Source organism: Chinchilla lanigera, unplaced genomic scaffold (assembly GCF_000276665.1).
Source record: "Chinchilla lanigera isolate Chin_1 unplaced genomic scaffold, ChiLan1.0 scaffold00034, whole genome shotgun sequence".
Lineage (NCBI taxonomy): Eukaryota > Metazoa > Chordata > Mammalia > Rodentia > Chinchillidae > Chinchilla > Chinchilla lanigera.
This window is the reverse complement of record NW_004955435.1, coordinates 14,867,337-14,888,199: the sequence shown is the minus strand read 5'-3', so window position 1 is coordinate 14,888,199 and position 20,863 is coordinate 14,867,337. Positions and strand designations below refer to the sequence as shown.

Below are 20,863 nucleotides of genomic sequence, written 5' to 3'. Positions count from 1 at the left end.
TACAGGGGTTTTAGAGCAAATAACTGTGCATGGGGCAAAGGGAAGCTTTAACAGAAAGGTGCTGTGCTAACGGAAGAGGCTTATTTTTGAAACATGCTTCTGACCAAATGGACACACATCAGCTTGCCCTGAAAAAGCAAAATAAATAAATAAATCCCTAAATAATCCATTATAATGTTGGTACTGGAAAGGTGATTACATGCAAAAATTTTTAAATGCTTTGCTTTATGAGATGAACATAAAGTAAAATTTTTTTAAATTTAGCAGCATGCTCTCAGATATGATAGACTTGTTATTTCTTGAAGCTTTAGCTTTCTAGAAGAGATGAGTAATCAGAAAAACTTAAGGCAATATTGTTTTAACTGTCTTTCTGTTCAAGATACAGCTATTGAACGTTTTTAGTAATTGCGATTTTTAATGCAAAATATCACTTTAACTCTTTAAACTGAAAATAGAGTGTAATGTCATTGGTTAAAATTATCTCCTTGGAGTTCAGATCTCTCTTTCTCTCTCTTTTTCTCTCTGTCTGTGTCCCTCATCTATCATCTCTTCATCTCTCTGTCTTTGTTTCTTTCTTTTTGAAGTTGCGGGGTGCTCTCACTGTTTCCCAAACTGGTCTCAAACTCAGGATTTCAAAGTGATTCTCTGACCTCAGCTTTCTAAGTAATTGGGACTATAGGCATGTACCACCATACCTTGCAAAGTGTTCAAGTTTAGGTTGGATTTCTAAACAACAAACTTATGGTGGTATAAGTCAGTGGTTAAAGTCTGTGGTGAGGCTCTGGATTCAAATCTAGTACCAAAAAACACAAACACAATGTACAATACACAGTGAAACTACACAGTAAAGGCAACTTCTTAAGGACTATATCAAAAAATTCAATGTTAATAGAAAATTGTTCATTCCCATGTTACCAGACAAGAATATTTCTTTTAAAATTACTAGAAAAAATTTTGACCTCATAGTTTGAATTAAAATTATTTAAAAATGAATGGACATTTCTGAGAACTTGTATTAGCAGGACATTTTATGTGCTTATAAAATCAGTTAGAACCTGTTCAAGCCAAGAATACATTGGGATATTTATTGTCAGCAAATCTCTAATTTATGTTCTAGAGTGCATCTCTTTTGAGGATATGCAAAAGTTTAAAAACTTGTAACTTGTTCATTTAGGTGTTTAAATACTAAGATAATTATATTCAGATACATCCTAAATAATATTAACTAAAGTTTACCAGGTGTTTATCAGAATAGGCCCTATTCTAGGGACTCTACATACTGACTATTTAATTCTCACAATGTAACTCAAATTTTCCTGCTTGGCAGCCTGAGTAGATTTCACTTGGCCTGCCCAGCTTGAATAGTGAGAGGCCACACACAACATTCTTAGTTTCAGAGAAAATAGAGTTTATTGCAGAACAGGAAATATGCCCAGAGCAGGGTGGCGAACCTAGGGCACCCATGCTGCCGCAGCCCTACAGAGCCCTCTTTGTGGTCAGGTAAGTAGCTGTCCTGGCTTAAGTAGCCCCTGAATTGCCCCTAGAGCTGAGCACTGGGTAACAGCTCACAGAAGGTCATGCACATGCTTGGAAAGGAGTAACAGCACCAGGTGATGTCATCAGTAGCAACTCATCAGCCAGCGCCAAGGAGCTTTTGCATGGCCAGTCAGTAGTGATTCAGGTTTAATTGCAGTGTTGGCACTTTGCAATGAATAAGTGGGTTTGGGGTTGCAGTTTGGGCACTCAGTTTCTAAAAGGTTCCCTATCACTGGCCCAGAGAGAGAGAGAGGGACAGCTGGGTCACTCTCAAGATCTCAAAAAACATCAGATTTCTTTGCCTCTAGTGGTCTTTTTTCCCTGGCTTCCTACCCTTAGGCATTTCCTGCCCTCTCCCTTTTAGGGTACTCCATGTACTCCTTTTCCATATAAATGAATGAAGGGGAAAGTTTCTGTTTCCAGGTTGGAAAATTCCACTCTGCTTTACTATCCTCAAGGTCCCCCCACCTTTCATACTAGTTTGCCTACATTTCTCCCTCAAATAGTTGTTCCTGGTTCTTCAGGGAATGGGGTGTGGAAGTCAAGTGCTACTTCTGGCTGAGAGGGGGTGCTTCAGGGTAGGAGTTAAACTTGCTGTCAGTGGATAGTCAGTCCAGGGGTCCCCTGAAGTATCCTTTTATTGGCACCACCTAGTAGCCCTCAGTTTTCAAGATCATCTGCAGATTTACAGTTGTTAGGTAGGAAAACGCAAAATGAACAAAGAGATTAAGGAGGCAGGGTCCCAGGAAAGAGAATAAGTGGAAACAAAGGCGTCCCAGAATAGCAACAGCCAGGACGGGGAAGCCCATACTTGCATGAGGCCACTCCACAGGTGTGGTGCATTAACTACTGGTCAACTTGTAACACACAGCTGAACTGAGTCTGTGTGGTGCTGGGTGTGGGAGGCCCACCTGAGGGTTGTTGCCAACAGCATGAAAAGAGAACTGGAGGGGAAGATGGTGTGCTGTTGATTGTCTTGGAGAAGCTTGTCATGCTGGTTTTCCTGATATGAACTCAGTTCTCATTGTTGGAGGAACCTGGTTCCTTGCCGTTGCTGAGGATGGCTATGGTTCTCTTTGGGGGAGTTCTGTTCCTTACCTTGAGCATCATGTCCTGGCTCTGGTGCAGCTCTTTCAGCTAGTAGCACAGATCCTTCATCACACCAGTGTGGACTTTTTAGCTTCCACCATTTACCTTTGGGCCTTCCCAGTGCAGGTCCTTGACACAGACTTGTGTGAGATATTGTCGTGGACTCTAGGCCTCCAGTTGGGCTTGTGGAGGACATTGCCATGGGCTCTAGGTCTTCAACTAGACTTCTGCAGGTCGTTGCTGTGGGATCCAGGCCCTCTGCTGGATTCTTTGGGTCTCTAGTGAGTGGACAGATCTCCCTCACTCTTGTACATTTGACTCTTGGGTTAATATTATAAACTAATCCTACAAATTATGTGTCCTGTATTAAATCTGTTCCCTTGTCAACTCTGACTATAACAACAGGTATTGTGGTTCTGGATGGAAAAAATCCCAAAGCCAAGTAGCCTGGTTAATGCTGTTGTGGGTCCTTATCTCTACCTGGCCTTTTCTATTAATCCAGAAGCAACAAGAGTGATTAGCTACTGTACAAACCCTGCCTCTGTCTCTAGCCAGCATTAGATCTAACACTGCCCAGTGGGCTACAACCATATAGGCCAGAGAATCTAGAAAAGTAGTGAGGTCTTGCAAGCTTGCCCCTGTTTGATCAGCTATATCTCCCATCATAGTGAACACACTGGCCATGGTGACAGTGTTATAAATTATTTCCCCTGCCAGGGCAACCAGAGAGCCCATGAAGGTTACCACCTCTGCCACCATTACAGCCACCACACTCTTTTGATGTCCCCCTATTTTTGGAGGGTGGTGTGATTCTGTTGGGGGTTACAGACAGCCAGATCACTTTTACACAGTAGAACATATCTTACCCTCCCGATCCCCCACATGTGAGTGTAGTTATAACAACAGGTGGCATGTAACCAGGGTGAAGCCATAAGGTACAGAGAAACATGAACATTAGAACCCCTTCTAGGCAAGGGAGTCCGGGACTCTGGGTTTCATTACTGGTGGAGTTGGGGTTTGGCGTGCCTGGGTCACGCCAAACCTACTGCTGCCAGACAAGGGGCTGAAGAGATTTATCATGCAAAAAAGCCCAGTGAGGCAGGGGCTCTGACAGCGGGGATCCCAATGTATCCATTGTTGGTGGGCTTGATCATTAAGATCAAGCCACACTCTGGTGGTAGGTGGCAAGAACAGTTATACCATCTTGATCCATCATACCGGTCAGGATTAGCTTTGACGAGGACAACTGTCAGGCACTTCAGTCTATTACACAGTGAATTTACCTGTAGGACACATAGATACTGGGGTGACAGGATCTCAAGGAAGGTGAAATAATCATCTCCATTACAGTAGTACCTTGGCTCTTGAACTTAATTCTTTCCAAGATTCTGGTTGCAAACTGAATTGGACGAGAACCAAATCAAACTTAATGTAAGGTCAACACTGAACCTAACCATTGAATTTGATTTGATTCTCATCCAATTCAATTTGCAACCAGGATCATGGGAAGAATTAAGTTTATGAACTAAGATACCATTGTATTGGACATTATGGATTTTAAGGAAAGGGGAACCTAGTCCCTGCGAGATTGGTTCCCCAGATCATTGCGTCTATTTGGATAATAAACAGAGAGGGGCTGAAAACTGTACCAGATGTACTGGATTAGGGTAATTTAGGGGCTTTTGGGTGGTATGTGTATGAGCCAGGGAGGTGGTGTCTATGTATCTGCCCTTAAGGTTTTGGGGCATAAGTCCTAATGTAGCACATACCTACTTACTAGTGAAGTTCTGTCTCTGCTGTATAGCAGAAGCTATTTGTATCCATATATTAGGGGAAACAGCCTCTAACCCTGTAACCCTCCCTGCTAAGGACAGCAGGAGGAAAAAATGGAAGAACAGCCCAGAATTCATGGTTGGAAGGTGGGGTCTGTTGACAGTAAAAATAATTCCAACTCTCAAGGAACTGCACATCAGAAAGCACCACTGAAGAACCAGAATTAGGAGCCCAAGGAAATTCTTAGTCCAGATGAGGGGATGCATCAAAGCTCCACTAACAATCATTACTTATCTTTTGGTGTCTTTTGGAAAAGCAGCTCGAGTCCCTCTAGGAGTTCAAAGGAATAAGCTGTGAGATTGTTCCTTCTTGGTGGTGAGGGGTTTTTGCTCTTGGCAGCTTTCTGTCCTTTGTCCAGGGCTTCAAGCAGGTATAATGTATCCAAGGGTCATGGCTTGTCACTTTAGTGGCAGAAGGGGTAGAAACTATGACAGAGAATGGCCCCTCCCAGACTAGTTCAAGGGAGGGTAGAGGTTAGATGGTTAGGGACTTATTTTCCTTCTCCCCTTCTGCCCCCTTGGCCTCCCCCTGTCATTCTTCTAGGGCAAGGCTCACTCTCTTGAGGCCCACTGGGCTCCAGGGTATCCTTTTGTAACCCCACCTCCAGTGCTATAGCAATTAGCAAGACTGAATTAATTTGGAGGTCTTACAAAGTGTTTCATTATCCCTTAGGACAAACAAAGCCTGGACATGAACATCTGACCATTTCCTTTCCCTTTTTCGAAACAAATACAGCTGTAGGATGGTATTATAGTTTATACTTCCCCCTGCTGGTCAAGTCTCATCATCTCTCAATGGCTATCTTATTCCTCCCTGGGAGCAATAAAAGATCAGGGGCATTCTCTTCAGGGATTGAGTATCAAGTTTCTCGCAGTTCTTGAAGATAGACTGAGAGATGTGTTCACAGAGAGAGGCTGGCTGAATTTCCCATCTCAAACATACACACAAAGATGGTGGTAGGCATGAGAATGTCCCTGTAATACTTGCTAGAAACCTCCTTTCCTAGCCTCTGTGCTCATGGCAGCAATAGAGGAAGCCTAACTACCCCTCATCTTATTTGCAGCAACTACAACATACCCTGGCCTCCTCGCTACCTCCCCTCACCTTATAACAGCAGAGGAAGAAGCCCATTCCCTTCATCCTGCTGGTGCCCCAGTGAGTGCCTGAGAGGGAATGAAATAAGGTCCCATTATCTGGTGTGGTCTATAAGGTCCCCTAAGGGATGGCCTAGCCAGATCTCTTAGCAGTTGATACTGCACCTGATGAATCAAATTCCACGGGGTCAGAGTGGCCAGATCCTTGAGGGAGGCCAAATTAGATTTTTTTTTCCTCCTCCTTAAGAATCAGAATTCATTGCTGGGCATGGTGGCACACACCTGTAATCCCAGCACTGGGGAGGCTAAGGCAGGAGGATCATTGTGAGTTTGAGACCATCCTGGGCTACAAAGTGAGCTCAAGGGCAGCCTGAACAGCATAGCTAGACCCTGTCTCAATAAAAGAAAAAAAAATCAGAATTCAATTCCTTCACTTTTTTTTTTTTTTTTGTGGTGCCGGGAATTGAGCTCAGGACCTTGTGCTTCCTAGGCAGGCACTGTGCCGCTCAGCTATATCCCTGGCCAGAACTCAATTTCTCTCCACTTACCCCAAAAGTTTTCTCAGGAGGGGTTGTAGATAGGTCTTTTGTTGTCTGGGTGGTACCAGATCTAAGCATAGACCTGATGTCTCAAAACCTCTCAGGAATCTCTTTATCTATCCATGGAAGGAAGCGGAGATTAAAGGCATGTGATTATAAATCAGCCTGCTGATTGGTTTGGCATAGTGCTGGGTAGGATTAAGGGTGTGAGCACTACACCAACCCTAGGGCGGGTAGCTTGCATACAATGTAAGGGACAGAAATAGTCTTGTCTCTTCTCGTTGTTTTTGCTGCCTTATGGGCACCATGAACCATTCACTCCCAAGTCACCTTGCCTTGGAGCTTGCCAATTATGGGCCTAAACCTCTACAAACTGTGAGCTAAATAACACTTTCCCCTTTAACTTTGGGTGTTGGATATTTTGTCCCCAAAATGAGAAAAGTAACTAAGACAATGGGCCAAAGCTATGATCAAACAATTAGATTATAAGGATAGCTGCCTAGGTAATATTGTTCCAATGGGGAAAAAGGTCATGTAGAAAGTGTACATGGAAAGAACAAGGACCTTTTTAGGAAAGGATGGATAAGGAGTCCTAGTTACCCACCAGGGTAACTGATGTCTATCTAGATTTTATTGTACCAGGTGACACCAATTGTAGTATAATTTTAATGTATTGCTAATCCCCTGGGGAGGCATGTAGGCCTAGTCATTTTGTCTTTATATTGAGGCCTGACCTTCAACAGATGTGCCTTTAGCCACAGTTGTAATGTGTTCTCATCCTTGCACTGACTCCCTCAAGAGCCTAGTTCTGTCTGTAATAGTTGTACCTAACTTACCTCACTATAATAATAGGAGGAAGGAAAAAGAAAAGCATTGCAGGAAGCAGCATGGTCATCTTGTCTTACTGTGGCTCAGGAAAGTTTTCAAACCCTTAATTTCAGCACCAGAAAAAATACAACCTGAATTTTGTTGGTTCTTGTTAGTTTGAGAAAATTTCACTCAGTTCACCCAGCTTAAATAGTGAGAGACCACATGCAAGCAAAGTCTTAGTTTTAGAGAAAATAGAGCTTATTGCAGAATAGGAAAAACAGCCCAGAGAGAGAGAGAGAGAGAGAGCCAGGTTGCCGGCAGTAGTGCAAAACCACCATACTTCTTTGTCTCCATTCTCTTTATTTTCCCATGTGTCTCGCTCTTAGGGCATTTTCTACCCTTCTCTTGCATATGTATGAATGAAGAGGGAAAGTTCCTTTGTTCCCAGTGTGGAAAATTCTACTCTGCTCTACTACACAAGACCATCCCCCTACCACTCACATCTGTCTGCCTACACCAGTAACTCCCCAACCCTACCACAGACAAAGGCAGAGAAAAGAAAGGGAGTTAGGAAACTGTCTAGAACAGTGATGGCCAACCTTTTAGAGCTTTCAATGATAACAAATGCCCACTGCGGCATATGTGCCATATGTTTGCCACCACTGGTCTAGAAACATAAGCCATCATTTAATAAAAACTATGTGAATTAAATACACTTTTAGCTCTAATAATATATAACTTAAAGTTAGACATAAATGGCTATATTTTACCAAGAATTATCTAAGTTATGGCAGCATGTTCAATGGAAATTATTTAAGTCCTACACAGTCATTAGATATCTATTTTCAGATAACCAGGAAGTCATCACTCAAGACACATATTAGGAGGTGACAGCCATCTAGACATACAGGTTATAGTAAATAGAAATAAGATATGTTCCACCTCCCAGCAAATACACCCTTTTAATCAGATAGACATATCCCTCAAATAATTTTATTTATCTAATATACAAGGTTTAATTTCTTATCCATTGACCTGTCTCAAATAACTTCCATTCTGAAAAGCTACAAAGGCATAAGATAACAGCAAAGTACTTTGGTGGCCTTTGTATCTGCCATTTTCATTTTTGCTTAAAACTCCAAATGAACAATTAGAACTAAATCATTCCCACATTATCAAATAGTTTGAGCACTTTTGTTTTAAAATCTTAGAAGAAAGAAGTACTGTCAGCAGTGTTTTATGAGTAAAGAACTGATGAAAGTCATTCATTAGACAACTACAAAGGATGGTCCTGTGTAGTCACACCCACTACTTTCACATCTTTCAAACAATATTTCCAAAGAGGTATTGCCTTGTTTCCTTTTTTATTAGCTCATCTTCTTCTCTGACCACCAGCCTTGGTCAGTCAGATACATGATTTCTGACTGTTGACTTCCCTTTTTATATCCTTGATTAGTGGTTTAAACTTTTCTTTCAACTTCTTTTCTTCATTCACCAGAAGAATGAGCTGAAGCCTCATGTTGAAATGGTTAATTTTATATAAACCCCAGTTCTTTGTCGCCCAAAATTGAAAAATAAATTTGAGGACAAAAGGAGGAATTTAGGAGAGTGCTTACTGAAAATAATAATGAGAAAAAAAGCTCTATGAATACCAAGAAGGCAAAGAAGTCTAGTCATGCTTTCTTTGCCTCTGCCTCATATAGATAAGAGGAGATGAGGGCCTTGTTTCAAAGAGGGTGAATTCAAAACAGTTCAAAAGGAAAACTGCATATCTAGTCTATCCAGCTTGGAGGCAAGGAGAAGTTGTTGAGAGGTCTAATTTAGCATATCCTGGATAAAAGTCTTCTTCCTGGTGGGAAGAGTCCTTATCTCTCTATTCTCATTCCAACATTTTCTCCTTTGTTCTTGTGTTCACCTTTGCATCTCTAAACTTGGTTTAGCTGCTTGAATTAGTTCTGGATCTGGGTGAACTATTTTCTTTTCTTTTATTCTCTCTGACTGCCTACTCATAATAACTAAATTAAGCTAAGCTAAACTAAACTAAACCAAACCAGTCTATCTTCATTTTTTTTCTTTAACTGCTTGTTATGACTTGTGTCTAGATGCCCGTCCAAAGCCTCATGGAGTCATAGGTGGGGCTTTGTAGAGGTGGCTGGGTCTAGAGTGTATGATGTTTAGATTAAGTGTGTGATGTGGGATTAAGGGTTTAAAATTATTAAATTAGTCCACTGATTAGTTTGGCATAGTTCGAGGTGTGGATAATGGGAAGGCCCACCCTGGATATTAGTGGTACCACCCAAAAGGTAGGCACCCTGAAACATAAAAGGGAGAGGTTTCTACTTTATTGCTACTTGCTGCTGCTTTGATACTTTGCTGCTTTGCTGCCTTCTGCTTGCCATGAACTGTTTCTCCTCTCCAGTGCTCCTCTGCTGCTCCACTTTGCCTTGGAGTCAGCCAACTATGAACTGAAACTTCTATAAACTGTGAGCTATAATGAGCCTTTCTTCCTTTAACTTTGGATGTCAGGTATTTTGTCTTAGCAACAAGAAAAGTAATTAAGACACTGCTTTATTACTGTCAAAGCCTGTTGTTTTGAACTTTTGTTGGGTTTGGCTGAATAGTGGATGTCCTTAATAAGGATGTCTCTCTTGATAAGGATGAATGTATGCTCTCTTTGTTTCTGGGTTTGAAGGGAGAAATTAAAATTTTAAATAAAAGTCTGCCCAGGATGCCCACCAAGACCAAGTGGATATGTCCAATAGGCCTGATAACAGAGCATTTCTGTCTTTCTGTAACCCATCTCTACTACTTCTGTATAACTGATGGCCTTGCGATGTAACTTGAGATATTCAGACTCCTTCAGAACCCAAATCTCTAATCATGTTTGCCAAATCTGCCTATTTACTTCCCCCTCACTTCCCCTTTAAAAAGCCCCAAAACCCTGACAGGTGGGGCTCTGATTCTTTGAGAGAGATCCTAGTCTGAAGCCCACCGGTGTAACAAACTGCTTCCCAAACCTCTCCAATGTCATTCTTCCCGTATTTGGTCTGTTTTCTGTAACAGGTTCACACATTTTTTCCACAGTGGTTGCAGTGTCCCTCCACATCTGCTCAAGCTATGTGTACCTTTCTTTTTCTGTTAGTTAAGCTTCTCTTTCAGTCAAAATCTACTTACAGGTTTCAGTTAGGCCATCTGTTCCAAAGGCACTGATGAGATTCTCTCTGTTTCTGACCTGACCTTCAGAAACGCCTATAAACACTGAGTGGGTCTGCAGAACTTCATCAAAGTCTTTCTATGCCACTCAGCCAGCTAATGACCCTGTTTTAATAGCAGGTGATTTCTCTATGCCACTCAGCCAGCTAATGACCCTGTTTTATAGCAGGTGATTTTGAAGCACTTTCTGGAGAGCTTCATCTGCACCATGGCCACATCAGTGTGGCAGATCTGGTTAGCAGGGTTCGTGAAGATGGACTTTGCGGCTGCCCACGGATCTTAGGTGGGCAAACCAGGGCGGACCCCCACCACGCGGCCTGAGCCTCACCTCCTTGGGCCCACCTGGCTGTGTGTGGAATGGTGATGGCTGCTCAGCCCAGCGCAGTACAGAGCCTCTCTCCCACAGGACCCTGCAGTAGTGCATATGGATTGCGCCTCCAGAGGGTATTCATCCAGGTTCTTGGTGTCCTGAATGAAGAAGTGTACAAGACACACAGCAAAGGTAGCGAGGACGAACACTCATTGAAGGTAGAAGAGAAATAGGCTCTTCAGAGTGAGAACAGGCAGGTGAACAGACTCTCAGCAGCAGCAAGGATAAAGAAAAGGGGTCTTTAGTATCTGGAATTCTTACATTGGCTTCTTATGCAAATAAAGCATTGGGACAGTTGTCTGATCAAAATCTCACTTAGTCTAGTACTGGATTTACACTGCCCTATGGAAAGATTTGTTTGGCTTTGCACCAGATGTAAATTGGAAATACCAGTTTTCTAATTGGTTCCCTGTGAAGTGCTCAGGAGTTGCGGAATCATCCCAGAGCCTGTGTTCTGTGCATGTGCCCTGGGTTTCCATGACTTTGACAGATTCTGCCTAGTTGTTTGATCTGTTTTCCTCCAGCCCTGCTCTCCTACCTCAGGCTGATTTATTTATTTATTGCACAGGTGTCATTCCAAGAAAATTATTTATTGTTGTAAGGTCTCAGTTTCCTTGACCTATAGCACTGGAGCAGTCAGTGTTGACCACAAAGGAGATAACCTGCATAATGCGCCTTGCACGATGCTTGGAATAATCAATTTGTTAATTCCTATCTCCTTTTGTCCATTTACTCATTCAACAATTTCTTCTTAAATTCTTATGTCAGGTTCCAGGCACTCCAGGCAGTGAGAATATATCACTGAACAGCAATTCTTGTCCTCGTGGAGGTTAATTCTAGCAGTCTCCCTGAGAAGGTGAATTTGAGAAAATGCCTGAAGAAAGTTGGGAATGGAGTCAAGTGGAAATCTTGTGAAAGAGTTCTAGCCTGTGCAAAGGCCCTCAGGTGGGAACTCTGCTGGAATACTCAAGGAACAGCAAAGAAGTGACACAACGGAAATAGTGAGAGAGAAGTATAGGTGGTGGCAGCAGAGTGGTCCTGGGGGCAAGATCATATCTTGCACGTAGTAGCCAGCCACACAGCAAACATTGGTTAAAATGGTGAGTTCATATACAAGAACAGGAGGATAGGTTAAGGGGTGCCTACTTTTTAGGCTGCTATAATCTCTGCATCTTATAGATGATGGCAGAATTAAGCATGGGAAAGTAGTGGCAGTGGTAAAGGTATTCATTTGGAAAGCCAGTTTGATCTAGCCACAGGCCACTATACTGGTCAAAGATGCTGTTCCTCAAAGCCAAAGGCTACTTTCGTCCCCTATCTTCAAGTCTAGAGTCTACATCCTTATGAGCCTCCTCAATGCTATGTGGATTAGTAGTGACTTTAAGAAATTTTCTGTAGGAGATCCCACACTTTCTGTTTCCATTTTATTCCAGACTTCATTTTTTGAATAGATGCATGATTATTTTCATAACAACACTCAATTTTACTTTTTCCTCACTTGTTCATTGGAAACACAAATCCTACACTTCCTTGATCTCACATGGTGCTCAGGGTTAATCCATTTGCTACAGTTACCATGAATGCTGCTTGCCGTGTCCTTTCTTCTTTTTTTTGTGCACGTGTGTCATAGTGGGGTTTACAAGGGAAAGGATTTAATACAGGACACACAATTTATAAAATTATTTTATAATATTCACCTACAGAGTCAAATGCAAAAGAGTACAGATCTGTCCACACACTAGAGACCCAAAGAATCCAGCAGAGGGCCTGGATCCCACAGCAATGTCCTGCACGAGTCCAGCTGAAGACCTAGAGCCTGTGGCAATGTCCTCCACAAATCCAAGTGAAGCCCTTGACAATGTCTCATGTAAGTCTATGTGAAGAATCTGTACTGGGAAGGCCCTGGTAGGAGTTAAAAAGTTTGCACCAGCAGGATGAAGGATCTGTGCCAGCAGGCTGAGGGATCTGTACTGTAGCCAGGAAGCAATGCTCAATGTAAGGACCAGAGCTCCCTCCAAAAGAACTGCAGCCGTGCTCAGCAATAGTGAGGTCCTGAGCTCCTCCAATGACGAGAACACCTGAGTTCATATCAGGAAAGCCTGCGTGAGAAACTTCTCCAGGAGAATCAACAGTGCACCATCTTCCCCTCTAGTTCTCCTTTTATGCTGTTGGTGACGATCCTCAGGTGGGCCACCATACCCAGCACCACGCTGATTCAGTTCAGCTGGGTGTTACAAGTTGACCATTAGTTGTTAATCCACCACATTGTGTGTATGTGTGTGGTGCTGAGGATAACTTAGGGCCCTGTGTCTACTAAGTAGGTGCTTTACCATGAGCTATACCCCTAGCTCCTCCCAGGGTTCTTAATTCCTATTCTAACCTCACCTTGTTAATATTGAGTTTAGACTATGTCCCCACCCACGCTGTAATCTTCCAGTGGCTTCTCAGCTCACTTACAATAAAGCCAACCTTCTGACTAAGTTTCAAACTCTTGTGTGATTTGATCCATCCTGTTTCTTGCCTGTGCATACTATAATGGAAACATATGTCTTCTTTTACCTAATATACCCTCTTCATTTCTACCTCAGCGGTGCACTTGCTCTGTCTGTGTCACTTTCCCCAGATCTTGGTGGTTGTTCTTGACTGTCAAGGCCTGTCTAATTCAGGTTCTTCCCAGGGAGACCTTCTGGGACTGGACAAACTAAAGTAGTGTCCTCAGGACTGGCTGTTACTCTGGTTCTGTGACAACGGTGGGATGTTGGGCAGCTTATCTATGTCCTCTGGCCCTTGGTTTCCTAGAATTAGTATTACCTACCTCCTCAGGTTTTTGGAAGAATCAAATAAGAAAATACATGTAAAACACTTAAAACAGAGTTTGAGCAGGGCACAAAACACATGCCTCTAGTCCCAGCTACACAGAAGAAGGCTGAGGAAAGAGAAATGCTTAAACTTAGGAGTTTGAGTCCTGCCTGGACAACATAGGGAGATCCTCATTTCAAAAAAAAGAAAAGAAAAAAGAACAGAGTGGCATATTGTAAGTGTGCCAGCCTGGAAGTTCTCCTGGTATATGATTCCATCTGCACAGTTCCAGTAGGCATTTATGCTATCTGTCACAGTTCACTGGCTTTGCCTGCACAGAATCTGGTGTCCCTAGAGCTGCCTCCCAAGATGCTGCTCCTGAAACAGGACTGAAAAAGAGAAAGTCAAGTTTCCTGAAGTTCTTCCTCCCTACAGCTGTTCTTCTTTGTTCTAATATAGATAAAAGCAGTAACTTTTGTCTCTGTCGGTAAAATTTTATAACCTCCTGTTTCCATAACATCCTGTTATGCCCAAGCAGGGCCACCAAGATACAAAACTGTCACAGCTTGACAAACTGCCTTTGTTTTCTTCTGCCCGCCTACAAGTTCCATGCTGAAGACCAACCCCCTTGGCCAAATGTATAAAAACTGGAACCTGTCCTTTGTCCAGTGCTCACCCATCTTGACAGGAAGCCCTCTGAGCAGGTGACACCTAATAAAATCCTCCTGTTTTTCCTTGTCGATTTCTCTGATGTCTTCAATTGGGCAACACTCCCACTTCCACTCCCACTTCCAGGCAGAGCAGCTCCTATTTTATTGTGAAGGATGGGGACTGTGCAACCTGAAACACAGCACCAGAAGCAGACGTATGGGCTTGGGTGTGGCTCTGGGTTTTACCTAGAGGTGATGGGCACTATGAGCATGGAAGTCTGAAGGTGGGGTGCTGTTAGCTCAGAAGTCCCAAAACTGGGCAGGATCAGATGACTCCATACTTAGGAATTAAGAAAAACTCTAATGTTTTTCTAAGGCCAGCCTGGCTTTCAACAAAAATCAGCCTCTTTTCCCTTATGACATCTATTCATTCAGAAAATATCCACTGAGAACTGAGGGGATAGTATACAAGTGGTAAGTAAAACTCTGTTAGAAAACCCGGAAAAAATTTGAGGGAGTTGCTATATCCCCTGAATGACAGACTAGAGATATGAGAGCACTGGTGAGGTCTCTTGTTAAATGAATATCCACAAGTAGCTCAGAGGGACTTTGAATAAAGAATTCTAGAGAGGCATGTTACTATTATTATTATTACTATTACTATTATTATTATTGCAGTCCTGAGGGATCAAACCCAGGGCTTTCAACTTGTGATGCTCCTAACCCATAGTGGTGGGGGATTCCAGGTGTGTGGCAATCATGCTTGATTTGTACTGAATGTCAGCATAATTCTGGCAGGCTTTCACACACTTTTAAGACTTAGCAGTCTCTTGTTGGCTGTAAGTATGGTTTCCCATAAGAGCATAAGATTCCTGATGGAAGTTCAGGGATGGGGAAAGAACTGTTACCACCTCTCATCTGGGCAGTGTGAAGCAGGAAATGAGAAGAATCTCCATGGGCAGTGAGGGTGGACAGATGTCCAGGCTACTATTTGAGTTGAGGAAGGAACATTTATACATTCCCCTGCTGTCGATTACCTAAACTCTACAGGTCAAGGGTGTTCCTCAGTGTGGAGATCAGGGAGAACTTGCCCTGGCTACAAAAAGTATCTTGGCCTCCTGCTCAAAAGCTTCATGTATTTCCTATCAAATAATAAATATATAATAGGGCATATATGAAACTGATTTAAACTCCTTCAATATTGGGCTAATAACCCTTAGTTATTGTGGGCTGATCAGGCCCACAATCTCCCAAATGAATGGTCGGTGAAAGCTTAAATAAATGAGACAATTGAAATGATTGTAGGGCTCCAGGAGGGTCTAACTCTCTTGCTGAATTCAAGATTCTCTGAGTTAAGACAAGGACTTCTCTCAGCAGCCAGTACTTATTAGGTTTTCAAACAAAGGAGGAGGATACTCAAGAAAACATGGGAATCTAGCTGGACCTTGGGAAATAGTTTCCCAAGTAGTAAATTATGTCACTCAGGAGAACTACCTTATCTTTAGGCTGGCATTTATTGTAGGAGTATGGAGCCTGCAGCTGCAATGTCCTTTTAGTTAATTGGGGTTGAAGATAAACATCCTCAGCGGTGGCCTTATCTTGTCCTTTGAGGCATTACAGGTTCACAGGCCAATAGAGGCCTCAGCAGTGACCAGTGACTCACAGAGGTTCACTTACTATGAGTCCACTGTCCATCCCCAGACAAAGTGCCTTAGCTTCAGACAACTCACAAGTAAACATGGAAAGCCAATTGTTTAATAGTAAATCCTACTCAGAGCTGTGTCACAGTGGTCTCCATACTAGTGAATACTAGTAAATATGAATTTATTTGTGTAATGTGTAATTTATTCATTTCTTTTTCAACATGTTTCCACATATTTTATCTTATTTCAGTTTGTCAGCACCTGAACAATGTTGATATAATAGATGGTATTAATCAACCTTATCTAATCCACATAGGGATAAGATAAATTCACCAAAGTTCCATAGCAAGTTAATAGCTAAGTCATGACAGAACCCAGGTCTCAGAGCACTTGTCAGAGTTTAATTTATATCTCCACACCCTTAAGCTACACTTGGTGTAGTATCTTGCATCCAGCTTTGAGCAGTATGGAAATTTAGTTTCATCTGTTCAATAAATGAGTTACTTTATAGGATGGATATTCTGATGAAATGCTGAATTGGCCAGTGGGAAAGGTGGTAATAGCTGAGTTGTAGGTTCCCATGCAGTGCTAGAAGAATATCCACCTGTATTTTGTGTGTCTCTAATCTTATTTGGGGCATGGGAGTGGGTTCTTATACTTGTATTATTTAAATATGCTAGAATGTGTTCCAGTGGAGTGCCTTTGAAAGTTATGTTGTTACTTGTAGAAGGAACCAGGACATTTGACTGGAAGGAGACACAGGGCAATAGAGTTGTCTTCAAATATTGATTTTAGATATTGTAAAAATATGTGGCTTTATTCTATGTTGTTTCAAAAGGCAGCACTGGAACCAATGCCTGGAAGTTATAATTTATGACTGGAGGCATATATCCACCAAGACTAGAGATGCTATTTCTGATCATTAGACCTGTAAAATTAGTAAACTGTGTGCTCACCTAGTGGGTTACTTAACATCAAAAGTATTCAGAGACTGGCTGATAATCTGATATATGAAATAGTATAGAAAAAAATCTCTGTCTTGGGAAAGCATAAAAACCATCCTTAGTCTTTGACTTACATAATTTCATTCTGTTATGGTTTGTGTCTGTGTGTCCCCCCAAAGCCTCATGCGGTCACTGGGCAGGATTTTAGAGTTTGATTGATTATGAGTGTGAGAGCTACACCCGCCCTGGGGTGGATAGTTTGCATATGTAAGGGAGAGGAAGAGGCTGCTTGGGGCCATTCCTCCCTTTTAGTGTTTGTTGCTTTTGCTGTGTTCTGCTGCCATGAGAGAGCTGTAGCCCTCTGCCATGTGTCACCCTGCCTTGTAACCTGCCAAGTATGGACTGAAACCTCCACAAACTGTAAGCAAAATAAACCTTTCCTTCCTTAATTTTGGGTGTCAAGTATTTTGTCCCAGCAATGAGAGAAAAGTAACCAAGACACAATCATTTTTCCTTGGTGATAATTTGCCCTTGCTGATGACTTCAGTACAGTGTGTCAAGTTCTTTGTTCTGGAATCCAGATTAGTGTTCATTCAGTGCTCACTGGGCAGCCCAGATACCTCACATTCAACGTGTTAAAAGCTAAATTAATCTTACTCCAAATCTGCTCTTCTTCCTACATTTACCATCTTATTAACAGCACCACAATAAAACCATCCTTAAAATCAGAAAACTTGCAGTCTTCTCCATTTTCTACTTTGAATTGATCTCCAATTCCCACTGATTTCATCCTCTTTGTATCTCCCATGTATACTTCTTTTTTTCCCCTGAGTGTTACAGCCATTTTTGAGCCTGACTATCTCTTGCTTGGTTTATTTCAGAAGCTTTCTAACCCTTGTATTGCCTTCTGATCTCTTTCTAATTCATCCTCTATGGAGAAAGGCAGAGAAATCTTTCCAAAACACAAGCTTTGTCATATTTCTCCAGTTTTTGAAATCTATCAAAGCTGTCTTATAACCTTGAGGGTAAATTCCATATTCCTTAACTTAGTATAAAAGTTTCCACATGATTTATTCTTGTCATTTATGCAGCTGCACAATCCATCATCACCCCCTTGTTCACACGTATCTGTCATTTATGCCCTTCTCATCCTCACTCAATTGGGCGACATGTTTTTTTGGGGGAGAGTACTGGATACCAACCTATCTCTCCCTCTCCCTTTCCCACTCTTTCCCTTCTGGTCCCTCCCTCTCTTCTTTCCTCCCTGTCACATTTCCTGGGAACCGAACCCAGGGTCTTGTGGATTCTAACCAAGTGCTATATGACCCACATTCCCAACCTAGGAAGCTCTTTCTGATCCTACTCCAGAGCAGAATTAGACTCTGTGTGTTACTTTTGTATCCTGTTGACCTTTATCATAGTGTCTATCAAAATGCACTGCACTTGTTGGGTATGTTTTAATCTTCCACCTCAAGTTGTATGTTCTTTAAAGCCAAGGATTGTGTCTTATTTTTTTTAGCCTGAACTCTAATACAATATCTGACACTATCTGAGGTTGTTCTCAGTAATAATAGGTAGTCTAGTACAGTAGTTACAAGCAGTGGACTGTGATCTTAGGCAAGTCACTTATAATCTCCATATGCCTTTGTTACTAATCTGTAAAACACAGATTATAATACTTATGGTATCTATATAATAGAGTAAATATGAAGATGAAATGAATTTTATTTCTTAAGATAGCATGTAATATCTGGCACACAGCACACATGTTCCTGTTATATGCTTGTTGAGTGAATTCATGTTATCTAGGAATCTTAATTCATGTTGAGTTTTACTCTACGAGCACCCAGTTCTCCTTGGAAAGAAAAGACGTTGAAACTTCTCAGTATACAGACTATTACATGATTTTTCACCTGCATGTCCAGTGAAGAGATGCTTGTCCTGAGAGGGGCTTCCACCAGAGTCAGGGTACTCCCAGTCTAAGTCTAGTCCATCAAACCCATACTGGTGCAGGAATTTGATACTTGAAGTAATGAAAGTCTGGTGGCTCTCACAAGTGGAAACCATAGTAGAAAAGTGAATGGAGACTCAAAGAAAGAAGGGTAAGGCCTTGATGTTCCCAACTCATTGGATTAAAAACAGTTCACTTCTCAATTTCTGCCTCAGAGCCCTTCACCAGTATCCTTTGCCAAGATTAAGCATGCTCCTACTTTTCTCTTGTCCTTCCTGTGTAATCACTACTTTTCCCAGCAGTGGTGTCTCAGCAGTCCCTTCATTTCCCCCCTCCTGCAGTCTTTCTCCCAAATTGCCCTTGTTGCTTTGAAGACCTGGCTAATTCAAGTCACTATGTTCTCTCTCCAAATAGTCTTCTAAGTTTATATGCCTTCAAAGATGTTTATATGTGTACGATTCCTGTTTCCTTCTACCAGAAGACAAATAGACCAAAGTGATTTTCTCAGAGTTTGAACTCCTGACATACTTTACAAAGAACTTGTTTGGAAGCAGATAACCAGCTGGGTATGGTGGCACACATTTGTAATTCCAGCACTTGGGAGGCTGAGGCAGGAGAATCACTGTGAATTGGAGGCCATCCTGGACTACACAGTGAGTTCAAAGCCACCCTGCACTACAGAGTGAGACCCTGTCTCAAACAAAACAAAAGAAAACAAGACAAAACAAAACAAAAAACAAAAAGTGGAAGCAAAAAAACAAATTTGCTGTGTATGGACTCCCAGAATTTCTAGTCAAATTTAAATGTATAGACTAAATTCTTCCCTACTTAGTATTAAGGTGTGGACTAGTAATTTATTTAATGTACTGTACATTAATAAACTGTCTTTCATTGTGAATCTAAAGGAACAGAAAACACATTGGGCTAATGTGTTTGCAAAGGCAAATGAACAGGCTTTCTATCAAGGACTTATGGAGCAGTTCCAAAGTTCCAGCCACTAATCACCAGGAGAGTCTTCAGCTGACTGTTCTTTTAAAGCAAAAGATAAAAAAGGAGAAGTTTCAAAATCCATGAGTCCCTTTATCTAAAATAACATTACTGTTTTTAACATTAAGCCTGCTCATATTCTTTAGTATTGTCTTGATACAATACAATATAGAACAATTTTCCTCACTATTGAAAACTTTATTTTAAAAAATTCTTTGTGTTGTCAAACCTAAAAGGCCAGGAGAGCTTCAAAAAAAGTGCTGTAAGCCCTAAAAGAAAAAATTGCCAATCTAGATTATTATATGCTGCAAAATTATCCTCCAAAATTGACAAATAAAGGCTTTCATGATAAGAGAATCCAAAGAAACCCATGACCACCAAACTAGCATTGCAAAACATACTCAAGACCTGCTAAACAGAGAGAGGCCAGCACCACTGAAGAGCTCAGAGAAACAAGTACATTGTCTGATCCAAAAATGTGGTCAATATTGAGATAGAAAAACTTTACAGTAAAAGACACATTTCCATTAGTTCCCCTCAAAATACCTCCCCATAACTTTGAAAACACTTACTGATCTTGCCACTTTTGAAGAAGTTCTGGAAGTTTTCTTTCATGAGAGACTTTGCACTTTCACGACTGCCTTGATATCCTGAATAGACTCAAAACATTAACATTTCATGATTTTTTTGACTTTGGGGAAGGGCCAGAAATTGCAAATTGTAGTGTTGGATCCTGTGAATAAGGTGGATGAGAACAAACCATAATGTTTTTACTTGACAGAAATTGCTAGAAACATTTTGAAACAATTCAGGACATTGAGGGAGTCATGACAATGCAAGTAAAGCCACTCATGAAAGAGGACTTCCAGAACTACTTCACAAGGTAGCAGAAACAATGGAATGGATGTGTTCAAAGTGAAGGGAAATATTTTGAGAGAGGTTAGAGGCAATGTGTCTTTTACTATACCATTTTTTGTTTAAATAGTGACCATATTTTGAAATCATATCTCAGACATGTAACTTGGAGAAAAAATAAAAGAAAAAACTAAAGGAATTAGCATTGGAAAATTAAAACAACAACAGAAATTAGTAAATACATTTCAATAATAACTCTTAGTAATCCCAGCTCTTAGAAGGCTGAGACAGGAAGATTGCTGTCAGTTTGATCACTGAGCTATATAGTGAGTTCAAGGCCTGCCTGAACTACATAGCAAGATCCTGTATCAACCCACCACAAACAAACTCAAAACAAGAAAACCCCAACAAACACAGAATAAAAACAACAAAACAACAAAACAAAAAAACTCTCTTAAAGTAAATGGTCTTAATTCCCCAAATAAAAGGTGCAAACTGGCAGATTGGATGAAAAACAAAATTCAACTATTTTTGCCTACACAAGACACAT

At 41.4% G+C, this 20,863-nt stretch overlaps 1 pseudogene; it reads right to left on the bottom strand.

Annotated features, from left to right (window-relative positions):
* Window positions 1-3,701: 3,701 nt before the first annotated feature.
* Window positions 3,702-18,587, bottom strand: LOC102028126 (annotated as a pseudogene).
* Between the last annotated feature and the right edge of the window lie 2,276 nt (window positions 18,588-20,863).